At 44.3% G+C, this 15,671-nt stretch overlaps 1 protein-coding gene across 1 annotated transcript in view; it reads left to right on the top strand.

Moving 5' to 3' along the window:
- LOC119172507 (uncharacterized) overlaps nucleotides 1-15,671 on the top strand; it is a 297,206-nt gene that overhangs the window by 33,256 nt on the left and 248,279 nt on the right. The window lies entirely within an intron of this gene.

Raw genomic sequence — 15,671 nt, forward strand, 5'->3', positions numbered from 1 at the left:
TGTCGGGGTCGGGGCAAATTCCATCCTTTGACACAACGTGACCAAGTACAGTAAGTTGGCGAGCCCCAAAGTGGCACTTCTTTAGGTTAAGCTGGAGGTTTGCCTTGGTAAGACACTGAAGAATGGTACGCAGACGGTCGACGTGGGTAGGGAAATCAGGAGAAAATACGATAACATCATTGAGGTAACATAAGCATATCTGCCATTTAAGGCGGCGTAAAATGCTGTCCATCATTTGCTCAAACGTTGCAGGTGCATTGCACAGACCGAATGGCATAACCATGAATTCGTATAGGCCATCCGGCGTAACGAACGCTGTTTTGGGACAATCACACTCTGCCATCAGAACCTGCCAGTAACCTGATCATAAGTCCAGCAAAGAAAAGAATTTGGCACCTTGTAGGCAATCGATAGCGTCGTCGATGCGGGGAAGAGGGTATACATCTTTCCGTGTAATTTTGTTCAGTCGCCGGTAGTCGACACAAAATCTAATCGAACCGTCTTTTTTCTTCACTAGCACGACAGGCGAAGACCAGGGGCTAGTAGATGGTTTGATGACACCGCGCTGAAGCATATCATCCACCTGCTCTGCAATTACACTTCGTTCCTTGGGTGATACGCGGTAGGGCCGTTGCCGCAAAGGAGGGTGCGTTCCGGTGTAGATTGTGTGAGCGACGGTGTTAGTTTGACTCAGTGCCTTTTGAGGAAGGTCAAATGAATCTCTGAATTCATGAATTCATGCAGAAGGGTTATTAGCTGGTCCCGTTGATCCGGAGGAAGCTTGCTGTCGATGGAACGATTGAAGATATCCGAGGAGTAGTCATCCCGCGTAAAAAGAGGAGTAACGGCGTTCAGTTGAAGTTGCTGGCCAGGGTCGTGGGACTCAATAGGCACAATAACGTTGTCATCAACAGGATGAACATATCCCAGTGTTTCGTGAGCTCATAAGGTGAGAGGGCATGAGCTGGGATTGCAAACGACAATTCCGAAGTATCTTGGTGAGGTGGCAGAATGGCGTATGGCAGAGACGTACCGTGGCGGCGACTGAAAACGTCAGATGGGGAAAACACAATGGTAGAGCGGGACAATTCAGTGCGATTGACGGGGACAACGATGGCACTAAGAGGAGGAACATCAACGTCGGAAGCAACAAGAAGTTTGCCCAGGTGAGTGCGCTCATTTTGGGTAGATGGCGCGTCTGAAAACACAGATAATTCCATCTGCGCGCGAGTGCAGTCAATTACGGCGTGGTGGCGTAACAAAAAATCCCATCCTAGTATCACGTCGTGGGCACAAGGGGTCAACATGAGAAACTCGATGTGGTACAGGACGTCCAGAATGTTTACTCTCGCCATACATGCTCCGACTGGTCGAATTGGTTGCGCACTCACGGTATTCAGCAAAACGTCGGAAGGCGTCGTCGTTACTTCTCGTATCGAACGGCAGAGTTTCTGACTCATCACAGATAGGGCGGCACTCGTATCAACAAGCGCAAGAGTTCGTAGACCTTCAACAAACACTTCCAGAACGTTTGTGGGGGACGGGCGAGGACTTGTACAATGCGACGATTTCGCAGCTCGTGCCTCCGTAGCTGCGGCAGTCAGTTTCGTGTCTCTACAGGGTTCCGTCGGCGACGCAGAGGGGATGGAGAACGGTAGCGGCGTGGTGAGGATGAGCGACGGGGACCGAATGATCGGTAGTCGGCAGCAGGGCGGTGGTCTAGTTCAGTTGGTGACAGGTCACGTTCCACTGATTGTCGGTCGCATTGACGTGGCAATTCTCGTCGCGCGTTGTACGGGGCCGGTAAAGAGTAGTCAGGCTACCTCGGAGGTGCAGCCGGGCCCATTGCGAAGCGCCGGAGACAGAAGCGCGCCACGTGACCTGGATATCTGCATGCATAACAAATCGGGCGATTGTCAACTGTGCGCCAAGGGTTTCCGTTATAGCGCTGTTGTGTTGCTGAAAATGGCGTCGTTGATACTCGTACAGGCTGGGGAGTCGACCTAAGCGGAGGTCTAGCGGAGTAGCAGCAACAGCAGCATAAGTCAATGGCGCGGTGACAGGTGCTGTCTGAGAGACGGACGGCAATGCCTCAGAGACCTGCGCCTGTATTACCTGCCTGATGGCGGGCACGAGACGCTCAGAAGAGGGTTCCGTTGCCGGTAGATACGACAGGCACGAAAGTTGTCGGGCCACCTCCTCGCGCACATATCGTTTGATTTCGGACATGATTGTGCTGTGGTCTCCCCCCCAGGCTCAATGCTGCGAGAGTTTCATCGTTAGCCGCTGGACACCGTGTCATGACCCGTTGTTTGCGCAACTCCTCGAAGCTCTGGCGAAGAGTGGCGAGTTCGGGCACGGTACGTGGGCCCTTGGCCAGCAGCGTCTGGAAGGCGTCGTCTATCCCCTTCAAAATATGTTTGATCTTGTCTGCCTCGATCATTGAAGGGTCAAGGCGCTTGCACAAGTCGAGCACATCCTCAATGTAGCTTGTGAAGCCTTCTTGAACCTGTGCGCCTCCCCGTAGGGGCTGTTCGGCACGAAGCTTGCGTACCTCGGGGCGACCGAACACATCGGTAATGCGTAGCTTAAAGGCACCCCAAGTGGCGAATTTCGAGTGGTGGTTGTTAAACCAGAGACTCGCCACCTCTTTCAGGTAGAAGAGTACATATTGCAGCTTCGAAGGGTCGTCCCCCTTGTTGCTTGCGCCTACCTTTTCAAATGTCGACAGCCAACCTTCTACGTCTTGCTCATCAGTACCATTGAAAAAAAGGTGGATCGCGCACGCGTAGCGCAGTGGGCACGATGATCATCGGAGGCTGAGTCGTACCTTGCTGGGTGTTTCCTTTGGCCATGTCTGGGATGACAGGGAGTTTCCTGTTGCGGAGTTCCAGGTTGAGTTACCCAGCACTTCCACCACTCTGAAACGGGGTTTATCGGCGCAAGTAGTACTTGCACAGCAGGTCTATTGATGCGGAAAGCGGGCAGCAGCAACCGACGCAGGAAACACAACACTCGGGGGAACAGCTCGCGCTCGGCTCCTCTTCCTGAAGGCGTGACCCACTAGGCACCTACTCTTCTTCCTCTCTACACTAGGGGAACTAATTCAAATGACTGTGGTGATGTAAGATAAAGTAAAAGGCTAGCTTCAAAAACACAAAACAAGTTTCTAAAAAAAAATCGAAGCTTGTTGCGAAAGCGCCCAACAAGAAAGTTGGAAGTATTGCCTCACCATAACGTCGCACAATTTGAAAATAGGGTAGACAGAGATGAATGGACTCACTGTTTTCTCAACCCCTCCTAATTATTACGCCTTAATTCGGGAGGTAAAACCCGAGTGCCTGTGAGAATATTAATGCTAGACCTTTATTTCATGCAAAGTGCTCATCATCACTGAATCTCTTCATAGTATGGAATGAACGAAAAAATGGGGAATGATAAGAGTTCGTTTTCCAACCTTAACAAAATGTTAATAATCACAGGAACCAATGAAAATATAGGGGTTGTTATTTCAAGTAACCATAGTGTAATTGTGAGAAAGGTGCACAAAAAGATAGTTTTCCTTTGACAGAGACCAAACATGCTAATTTGGAATACGTCTGATGCTCCACCAACTTCTTTTGTCATTAGTTCTAACAAAGGTACCTAATGCAGGTGCACAAGCCCTTTATGTTCCCCTTATTCTGTTTATTCATAGTGAGGGTCTCATTCTGTCAAAGTGGATGCCCTCAGGTAGTATGTAAAAATTCTTAGCTTCGAACACATACAGTATTACGTGCTTTAGTATTCCAGTAAGCGGGAAAAGTGTTCCATACTCGGCGTCACGGCTTCTAGCAGTGTTAACACTCCCAGCACATACATGGGTCGTGTAGCCATATATTTGTTGCAACGTGTACTTCTGTGTGTGTGCATTCTTTTCCTGAAAATTCGAGCTTATTTTGATAAGCTTTTTGTATATGAAGAGGTTTTGAAAAAACATGTTTTTTCAAGACGCTGCTAAGTCATTCTAAAGCCTTTGAAGTATTGAGCACCGACACAGTTTTGCCAATGGCTATTGCATTACTAAAATGCATTTGTAGATTAGTTCTGAAAGGTTTTTAAACGACCCTTGACACCAAATTTGGAAATTCGAAATGCTTGTGTTGTTCGACAGTCCAGCATGCAGAGGCACTTATGACCAATTTTTATTGAAGAGTGCTGCCTATAAAATATCTTAATTTGGTTTTAAAATAGAATGAGTGCTCATCCCAGTTATTAGCACCAATCGACATCTCTGATTTGATGCAAACAGGTCGCGCGTGACATTCTATGAGTAAGGGGAACATTGCTGACAACAGAAAACATTTGTGAAGTGCGCGCCATACCCTAACTGGCACCCGGTGAGGAGTGCCACCTCACACCTCTCCCCTCTCACTTTGTTGCCGGGCTGCTCTCACAGTAATTTTGGCTGCTTACAGCAGTAGTTGTCTTCCTTTTATCTCAAGGGGATATGATCGAAGGCCTCCCATTGTTTATTTATACTTCACCACCTGCAGGTCTGCTCATTTTTTAGACTGCATGCACTGAAGCATCGATCAGGAGAGCTATGTTTCAGCGCATGCAGTATCGGGCAATCTCACACTGTGTGGTGCTTGTCTCTTGGGATACTTAGGCATTTTCAATCGACACAATATCGTAATTAATGCACTAGTATTGATTATACAATGTGTTAGAGTAGTTATGTTTCAATGTTGGTATTACCACAAGCAAAGCTACAAATTCCTGTGAAAAAGTTGCGAAAAAATCTTTTGCTGTCAGGAGTCTTTAAAGGGCACGCGCACAAGTTTCTCTGAAGGGGCATGGTGATGTGCATTGCAGGTAGATTTCACTTTGGTGAACAGGCAAGAGTCTGCTTGTGCTAAGTAACTGCAGTAAGGGAATTGGGGAATCGTTGAAACTTCATTTAGGTTAGATGGTCATGTATTCGGAGGCGAACACAAACGTTGATGCTCAGTCATGTTGCTGTTTATTCGGTTCCTGCATAAGGCACTGGCACAGTCCCTCCACACGAATTCACTAAAACTTGGTCTAGCCAAACAAAACACTGAGATGACTGACATTCGGCACATCAGGGAGGTTACATCTGCCACCACAGTGTGTGTGCGTTGCATGTGTGCCTGCGATGTAATCATGCCAGAAAAAAGTTTTTTCTTATACTTTTTATATACATGCACGCTCTGTTTATATATAATTATAATTGTCTGTCCCGAAGCACATTCTTTTTTTTGAAGAAGTCTTGAGTGCAAGCCAGGCAGACCCCCTAAAGATTAAAAGAGACCAGCACTGGCCCAAACAACTTTGTTCTTTTTGAAACATGTACGGTGACCCACTGTTTTTTCGGACACTGAAAATTCGAACATGTTCATTCATTCGGACATCTCTGTGGCACTGCCACTAATCGCTTAGAAGCATTAAAAATACGGGACCGAAAATTTGGATGCCTCACGGTGCGGCGTTCAGATTTTTTGGACTCAAGCTGCCTGATGTATTGCAGCATGGAATGCCATGACCAGCTGCCCGCGTTGTTTTTACAATAGTTTCACTATGTTGCCAGCACTAAAAAGTTGCAGTTGCTATGGCTGGAGATTGTGCCAGGGTAAAAGTCAATGCAGAAATACAGATTTCGAAGGCCATGCGTTTTTGGGCTGAACGTAATGGCCGTTTTTTTAAGAGTATTCATTGAATGACTATCACAACCAAACTGCAAGCCAAGCCATGCCATACTCAAAATTGGCTTCTTGATCGCTCGAATTGGCCACACGTACGCAGCAAACAGAGAAACACGAATCTGCAGCATGAACTAGCTTTATGCAACTTAGTTCCTTTTGGCATTTGAGAGTTTGCTTGTCAAGTATTTCTGTGGGCAAGCATGTTTTGTATCTCGCTGCCTTGTTTGCTGCAAGGCCTGCTAAAAAGGCTCCAATGCTGCCGATTCTATTTGTGTCGTTGGCACTAACAAGAGAATTCAGAATTTACAAGACATAGATGGCGTTGAAAGAAGCTGAAATAATTTGCAAGACTAATGTAGGAAGACATTAATCTGATGCTGCTCAGGAGTTTGAGTCGGGCAATGATGGTTGAACAGAGGCTTATGATCACTCCCCTGAAATGCCATCCACACAAATGCTATGCATATTTAGCACATGCCTTAACAGTGCTATGATATACAGTTATGGCCAAAAACTAGCTAAAATACGGGCAGAATTAGTCACCTATAATTATGCTTGTGTGCAGACGTGCACTATTTTTTCTGGCCACTTGGCCATTAAAGGTGCTTTTTTTTTTCTGGCGAGTCCTTTCTTTCGGACTTTCGATTATTTAGATTTTTCAACAGTTGTTGTCTAATGAGAACAAACAGTCAGCGACTTATAAATGCCATAGCTACATAACATTACATATGCAGCAAAACATATTTATACGAACACACAGATAGTTAACAATGAAGTGAATGCACGAATTGAAAGTTTACGGGTTTAAGAAAATATAGAACTATCAATGATACAAAGCATTCCCCTTTTTTTTTTGATGTAGCGAGCTTCAGTGCAAGTAACATACTTACCCTTGCTTCTGTAAAAAATCATTGTCTTACAAAATCATGAGGCAAAGCTGTAACAGTAAAGTTCAGATGAGCAACAAGATTTCCTCCAATTCCAATATCATTTACGTATTATGCATATTTCACAGTTGCTCAATTATTCAATGTGCAGTTTGCCCGATGCAGGTCTTGCTAATAGAATGAGGTATGGTTTGTATCAAAGGTGCTGCGCAGGATACAGCAGACTCCATGCTAGATTTTTGTCTGCTACCCCCCCTACTGCATATACAGAAGCACTGCTTAGCAAGCTTGTTTCACACAGAAAAAGCCATAGAGATATATATCGTGGGTGCTAATCACTCTATTGAGTTGACATATGACAGTATAAAACTAAGGCGCCACAACTGGCCTGAAAGTTTAGTCACACACCACCCACTTGATTTTTTTTAAATCACGGCTTTGGTAACCACCGTTACGAGCAGTATAGTGTAGCTTGCAGCCAAAACATGATGTAATACCCGACTGTTAAAGCTCTACTGCTTTTTCCACTCACACAAGCTATTGAAGACATCAACAAAACATTTGACGAAGAAGGATAAATGAAGGCTAAATGCATGCAACAATTTTAATAAAACCACCAAAAAAGCACCAACACACTCCAAACAACTGTGCAGTCGCATCAGAAAAAAAGATTATGGGATGACACTTCCTGGGAAATGCCATGGTTCTTAAATTAAGACAAACATGTGACCACAGCAGCCATATTATGTGGAAGTATGCTTCAAAGCACTGCATTGTTGGGCTAGTTAGTTTACATTTGGCCTAGAGGAGCGAAGGCTTGGAATCAAAGGAAGACTAATTAGAAGACACTCAACTTCCACCCGAGTTAATTTTGAAAAGTATTTCAGCGGGAAAACAAATGCGCAGGCACAGTCACACCCGATTTTCACTGAACCAACAACATATATCAGGATAAAAAAACATGATACCATGAAGAGGGCATGCTTATTCAGTTTTAAGACCTAACTGTGTTCAAGGTAGTTTATTTCATTTTATTATTTTATTCACTTTACCTTAGAGGTTCCCGTAGGGACATTGAGTAAAAGGGGCGACAAAAGAAAACAAAATATAACAGAGGCAACAGAGTACAAAATATTACAATGTGGTGATATAACATAACTTACAGAAGAATGGCATGAAAAAACAATGTAGTTACAATGGTGGTGTCTAATACAAAGTTGTATAAATGGCAGGCACTCAAAATAAATGGTGCCAAAACATGAGCATGAGGAACAAAGTCAGAACACATTTGGAGATATGTACATGTACACAGAGCCGCATTTTTATGGAAAGTGATGCGGGTATATTTGGTTCCGGAATAGTGTATGGTCAGTGATTGAAACTAATGTGTTAGGAAGATCATTCCATAGTGTTACGCCTGTGGGCAGTGCTGATAAGTTTAATGCTTGGGTGCGGCCGTAAATGCTTTTGAAACTTCGCTGGTTGTTTAGTCGATTGGACATGCGCACAGGAGTTTGACAATGATCGTGGATCATTGTCAGATCCACCGATGATGCACTAATGAATGCATCTGCGGCAATTTTAATCTTTCTCACTTGCAAGGTTTTGCGCTCACACCTGCCCTTAGCCCTACCCTTGACATTCGCTTTCTCTAAAAGTGCATTGCAGCCAAATGTACTGCAGTGCGCAAGAATGTGTGTCCCATGGTCTCGAGCATTCACCAAAGCTTAGGTGCCCTCCTAGTCCATCGTTAGGGCATCGGCCTGTTTGGCCGACAAAAGCTTTGCCACAACTGAGTAGTATTTTATATACCACTTCGGTAGCACAGGGGACAAATGGCTTCTTATGCTTTCTTCAACAGACTTCTTTCTCTGTTCCGTCACCTGCAATAGCGCGTAAATGAAAAAGCTTTAAGGGTGCTCAGAAGACGAGGTCTTTGTTATGCTTTGAACATTCGCTTAAGGTTGTGTGAAATCATGTGAATCTAATAAATTGCAACAAACTTGTTGAACTTCTGTCGTGTTGGCACGCTCAGTGATGTCTCAATCTATTTGAGAAGGGAGGATGCTATGGCAACGAGCAATGTGGAAGAAAAACTTGAAGTTAGAAGGTGCAAAATCTGGCAGTCAAAGCTAAGGCTGTCCTTATGATAGCATTACTTGGTCAGAGTCCTGTTGAGGCATGCAGAAGCGATCCCTGTTTTCACCAGTATAGTATAAAAGAGTCATATGGGAGGATAGCTTTTTTTTTTACCGTGGCTGAAAATGCCAGCAAATTCCGTCGTCACAATTGAAAAAACAGTGCTAAATCAAAAACTGGATTGTACTGTTGTTGGTTGAACAGTGCTTTAAGCAAGATTAACCCTCATTATCCTCTACAATGGATCTTTCCGGCAATAATGCGATCCGGAAAACATGGGTTGACCTCATTTCCTGGGAGTATAGGCCACAGTCAAAAAAAGCTATCTTCCCATTTGACTCTTTCCAAACTCTACTGTTGAAAAGGCAAATTGCTTCTTCATGCCTCAACTCTGCTCTGACCAAGTCACGCTCTCTTCAGGTAAACTTCAGCTTAGACCACCCGATTTAGTGCCTTCAAACTTCGGATTTTCTTTCCACATTGATCGTTGCTATAGCATCCTCCCTTCTGAAGCCGATTGCGGCTTCACCCAGCATGCCTACACGACAGAGGTCCAACAAGTGGAACAAGTTTGTTGTAATTCCCTACAATTACATGATTTCACGCAACCTTAAGAGGATAGCTTCAAAGCAGGGCACGGACTTCGTCGTCATGGCACCCCAAAAGCTTTTGCCTTTGTATACTTCTTGCAGGTGAAAGAAGAGAAAGAAGTGTGTCGAAAAAAGCATAAGAAGCCATTTGTCCGCTGTGCTAAGGAAGTGGTATATAAGATACCATTCAGCAGCGGTAAAGCATACATCACCCAAACAGCCCGATGCCCTTACAATAAACTCAGAGAGCACGCAACTACGGTGAATGCTCGACACAATGGTGGGCACCTTCCTGCGCATTGCAGTACATTTGGCTGCAATGCACTTTTCTAGGAGGCGAATGTCAAGGGCAAAGGTAAAGGCAGGTGTGAGTGCAAAATATTAGAGGCAGGAAAGATTGAAATTGCTGCAGATGCATGCATTAGTGCATCATCGGTACATCTGACAATGAAGGAAATAAACTTTCTTGAATGCAGTTAGATAAAAAAACTGATTAAGCATGCCCCCTTCATGGTATTGTACATTGTTTACATATTTTTTTCCCATATGTATATTGTTGGCTCAGTGAAGATCAGGTGTGACTGCGCCTGCACATTTGTTTTTGCGCTGCAATACTTTTCAAAATAAACCCAGGTGGAAGTCAAGCGTCTTCCAGGTAGTCTTCCTTTGATTCCAAGCCTTCGCTCTTCCAGGCCAAATGTGAACTAACTAGCCCAACAATGCAATGTTTTGAAGCATACTTCCACATAAAATGGGTGCTGAGGCCACATGTCCACCTTAATTTAATGCTGTTTTTCACTGGTAGATTCGGAGCAGGTTTTTTTGCTCCGTGGCGACGAAACCGCATTTCACTGGTAGATTCAGAGTGGATCCGCGCTTTTCACTGGTAGTTTCAGAGCAGCTCGCTCCGAGGCGGATTGCTCGCACTGCTCCGCCGACAAGTCGCAGATTCGGGCGGAAACACGACGAGCAGCATACGTCACTTCCGTCGTTGTACGTTGCTGAGTTTTGCAAAATGGCTGCGTTCGCTGCCTTGGCGGAACTTCTGTCTAGCGACGAAAGCACTTCAAGCAGCAGCTCGTCCAGCTCAGACGACGAAGACTTCGAGGAAAGACAAGCGCTATGCGAAGCCTTCTTTCGGGAAACTTTTTCGGAGTCCCACCGCGAACGTCCCAAAATTTTGGGGTTCATCGAGAACGTTGCGCGGCTGTACACAGACGAGCAGGTAAGCGCGGAGCTCCCTCTTTTCATAATACTACATGAACCTAATTTCATCTTTTTATCATTTCCTTCTCTGCAGTTCCGTCAAGACTTCAGGGTTTCGAGGCGTGTCGCGGAAACGTTGATCCGTGGTTTTGAAGGCTCGCGTCACTACCCATGCAGTGATCGTGGTGGGTCCCCCTCGAAAACCGCGGAAGAGCACATTCTGGTCTTTCTGTGGTAAGTCTGCACGCTGTTTTAAAAGTCATGCCTACCAGTGTGTATAATCTTAATGCTTTCAAGTGCTTCGGCGTAGAAGTACGTTTTTTCGTTGCGTGCGCAGAATTTTGACGGGGAGTCCAACCATTATAAATTTTTGTTCGTGTGTTTATGTGCGCGTGTGTAGAGAATATACACATGTGAAATTTAACAATTTCGGCGGCGTTAAATCTCCCTAGTAGCCTTCCCGTGGCTACGCCGCTTGTGCTTTTTGTCCTTGAAAGTTGCTAAGTGTGATGCAATGGAAACCAATGAAATATGACCGCTTGCAACTGCACAGCCAGAGAGAACAGTGTTAAGAGCTTCTACTTTTCTTACGGCTGCTAATTTTGATGCAAATATTTCATGCCTTTATTTCACAAAGCAGGCTTTACTTGATCACTTTCTTCCATAATGTGTGTTTGCTGTGTCAGGTTTGCTGCAAACAAGGCGTGCCTGAGGGACGTTGCTGGACGCTTTGGCATGGCAACTGCGACAGCATTTAGAGTCGTGGAGCGCACGCTCGAATATTTCCTTGATATAGCCGAAGAGGTAATATCATTTCCAGGAGATCTTGATCAGCTGTCAGCGGACTTCGAACAAGTAAGAATTTTAGGTATTTCACTGTTCCATGGCAAACACAACAAATGAGTTGTCTAATTGAAGCTTACTTTAGAGAATAGTCACATAATACATTGATTGTAGCAGGTTAAGCTGCCGTTGGGGCACAGGGGATGTGGTACTAAGTTGCGCTTGAAAGATGGGGTTATTGTCAAGCAGTCTCACTATCAAATGAGAAATGCTAGAGAAACATGTATTGTTCATTTACAGTGCACATAAAAGCAGGGTGTCTGCCAACGTGGAAAAGTCAGGGAATTTCAAAAAAACCAGGCCAGGTCATGAAAACTGACAGCAGTTCTGTGGGACCGTCACAAAAATAAGCATCGCCATTCATCAAAGCTTAAAAAGTCTCTCAGCTGCAACTACAGTGGGCTGCTGGAAGGTGTGTGAAAAAAAAAAGGACAGTGCATAACTCTTGCTTCTGAGTGTAAACGCGAAAGGGACCCATAGAACACAAAGTTTACTGACATTTCAGTACCTCATATGGGAGAGAGCCTTGTTTAAAAGTCATGAAAAAGGCACAGTGTACTTCAGTACGCCTAAATACGTGACGTAAGCAGAGAGAGTACATTGTCAGAAGCCTCCCATCACTCCTGTGCAGCGTATGTACAGTTGTCTGTATCTGGATTCGAGAGTTTTACAAGTCTATTTGGTGGTCTGTGATTCCGTGTGTTCAGGGAGGGCAGTCGAGGCCACGCCTCGTTTTGTGGTATCATATTTGTGTTGTTTAACTTTTACCAGTTTCACCGATGTACTGGTCACAATTATGTCAGCCTATGGCATAAACTAGACTAAGGAAATTTCTGCTCGGCAACTTGTCCTTCACATTGGCTAAAGCATTCTTTAACATCCATGTTGGTATATCCACTCTTTTGGTGCCTGTTGCTTCTACATATCACACAGCATATCTGACTCACATCTGTAGATTTATGCATGTTTTGTCTATGCCACGATTTCGGCCCGGCTTGAAGGCCGTCTGGTTTTTCTAGGCTAGAACTGCTATCAGCTGAAGCTTGCTGGGCTACTCATGTCTTTTAATAATAATAATAATAATAATAATAATAATAATAATATTATTATTATTATTATTATTATTATTATTATTATTATTATTATTGGTGGTGCAACACCAAACGTCTTCAGCTACACACTTATGCTGGTAGCTCGTGTTTCAAGGGTAGAACTTGGGTAACTTCAGCTAAATTTTTCATTTCAGTTTTGTGAGATTGTGTAAATAAATCTGCAATTATTTTTCAGTGTCACGTCTACAGCAGAGTACGTAAATCAAGGTAACATGCGGACATTCATGATTCATCTATAGAATCAAGGAAACTGTTCCACCTTGACAAATTCATTCTCACCACCACATATTCAAATGTCAGCACTTTAAACGTTGACCCCAGCTTTCATTTCACTTCAAGTATGACAGCCCAGATAAATGCATGTGCTTGTCGTAAAAAAAAAAAACATTTTGCAGTATGGCTATGTTCTTGCAACGTTGTCGTTACTCGTTGTCAAGGCAAGATACATAGAATATGCGAGTAGTAGTTATTTACTTTTTTTGTTGAAAAGTATACTTTAGAGGTGTGCAAATTAGGCGGCGGCGCAAATCAATAGTAAATACATCAATCTAGGTCGAATCAGTTCTAATCTAATCTACATATAAATAGGTGAGTCAGTAAATACAGTAGTTCAGGTCGATCTAATTAAATCCAATCCACATCCTAACCGGCGTGGGCTACAGCCATTATAGTAAAATAGATTTTACTCCAGTGGCAGAACCGGCCAGGCTCCTGTGTTTTCATTTTACACGAATGCCACCAAATGGCACCACTTCTAAGTTTCTCAGCAGCTTTGACTGCGATGTCAAACGATCGCAGACACCTTCAAACTTCATCTGCGGTTACTCTTAACTTGTGTGTTTTCTTCCTGGTTCTTCGGAACATCAAACAGCTGACTTGCTCACTGCCTAGCTCAGGGGTTTTATTTTGGCCAGATTTACATGTTTTTTCACAATTGTCGCATGCCCTGAGAACATTTTGAGTGCGTCTGGTAATTATGTTTACCTTTATAGAGCGCCCGGTTTTTTTTTTCTACTCGGGTTTGTTTGCAGTGTACAGTGTTTTCCATGCAAACGTGGCAGTCATGGAATTTGCTTTGAATCATGATGGAAAACCTGGGAAATTCAAGGAATTTAGAAATATGAAATTGGTAGACACCCTGAAAGGGACCCCTGGCACTTAAAATTTCTAATGCCTTTTGCTGTGGTGTTCCGTACAATGATTCCATAGTTCTGGCATGTAAAAGACTTGTGTCACCTAAAGTTAACTCCGCTAAGACCAACAAAACTACTGCATCAAGTGTTAAGATTATTTACTTCAAGAAGTTCACTACAGGTGTGTTCTTTTTCTCTCACTGTCACAGGTGTCAGGAGTGCCCAACACGATCGGTTGCATTGACGGATCCTACATAAGCATCCGCTGCCCTGCAAAAAAAGTGCGTTCAACCTATGTGAACAGGCACAGTTATCCGTCACTGACACTGCAAGCTCTGTGTGATCACAAAAAGAAGTTTCTCGATGTGACTACTGGACACCCCAGCAAGATTCACGATTCGAGAATCTTCAGGACATCGAGGCTTTCTTCAAAGTTGCCGCATGTGTGCTGTTCCGGGAAGTACCACGTTCTCGGGGACGCTGCCTACCCGCTTCGAGATTACCTCATAACCCCATTCAGGAATTATGGTCACCTTGACGCGAGGCAGCGCGCCTTCAATTATCACTTTTCGGCAACGAGAGTGAAGATTGAGAATGCCTTTGGAGACCTCAAGGCCAGGTTCCGCCAGCTGCTGCACCTGGACTTTCTGTTTGTAGACAAAATGAACAAGTTCATTATAGCTTGTTGTGTTTTGCACAATATGTGCATTAATTGTGGTGATGTGGATGTGCCGCCGTACATCGATGATGAACATGCACCGTGGGAATGGGAGGCACAACCGGATGATGTTCCCCCCAACAATGGCCCGCTTGCATCAACTGAAGATGCACTGCGTCGCCAAGGCGAGGAGAAGCGTGAGCGCTTAATGCAAGCGATGCGCATTTGATTTAAAGTTAGGACTGCCTACGTGTACACAAAACAAGAAACGTTAAGGTGTTGTAAATTTTGTTTCGTGTTGTAGAGATTTCTAGCAGAAAATAACACTAAAAGACGGGACGAAGCAAGGACACAAACTACGGCGCTGACTAACAAGCAAATTCGTTTTATTCTTCTAATCCGCGTATATATACTTTACCACAATCTCAAGGAAACAAAAAAAAATAGAATCATGATAAATGCATGCCCCTCATTTCTGAAGCGTATCATTTACAACGGCGGCGAAACATGCATCAGTTTCCCTTATATTTCCCTCTCTCTGAAGGAGTTACCTCTCCTGTCTTATTGAGCATTTCTTTCCTCCTGAGTCAGCCAACATTTGTGTGTGTCTTTTTTTTGCTTTTTCTCACCCTTCAGATTAGTGGTGGAGTGTATATACCTAGACTGGAAGAATAAGACACATTTGGCTGTTAGTCAGTGCCATGGTTGTGTCTCTGCCATGGTTGTGTCCCTGCTTTGTCCCATCCTTTAGCACTGTTTTCTACAGGAAACACTGTACTAACCAGCTAAAATGCATGCCGCACTGTGTTGTAGTGACTCATCTTGCTAGGGCGCAGCCTGATTTTTTTGTTTCTTAGCTTTGTGACACGTAGCAGCTTCCACATAGCGTGAGTCAACCCAAGATGTTTGCAGGAATCTGACTGGATCAGTGTAATTGTTTCCTATGCGAAGCCATCAGCATGCTTATTGCTGACTAGTGCTAACGCCGCAGCGTGTTGGTCGGTATGGCTACTGCAGCTGAAGATAGCTGGTGATATTGATAGTAACTGCACTCTTCGTGCTGGTGAGACACGAGAAAGTGACAAAGTCAACCGGCCAAACATAGCTGGGCTCCAGCTCTCGTCAGCCACCACAAACATTCTGAGAAACATGTAGTGACATTGGCATAAGTCCAAGCTAGTGCAGGCTACACTGAGGAGCATTTGTGTTAATGGAACAATGTCACCAAAATTACGAGCTTGAAATGTTTGTGTTGTTTGTCTTGCAGTTGGGGCACTATGCTTGTCAGTTAAACCTGTCGCTTCGAGGAATATTCGTAATGAACACCCATCCCGACTCATTGTTTCCCACGCATGGTGCCCAAATTCAAAAAGTGCGCTCTGAACGTCACAAAAG

The sequence above is a fragment of the Rhipicephalus microplus genome, chromosome 4 (genome assembly GCF_043290135.1).
Source record: "Rhipicephalus microplus isolate Deutch F79 chromosome 4, USDA_Rmic, whole genome shotgun sequence".
Lineage (NCBI taxonomy): Eukaryota > Metazoa > Arthropoda > Arachnida > Ixodida > Ixodidae > Rhipicephalus > Rhipicephalus microplus.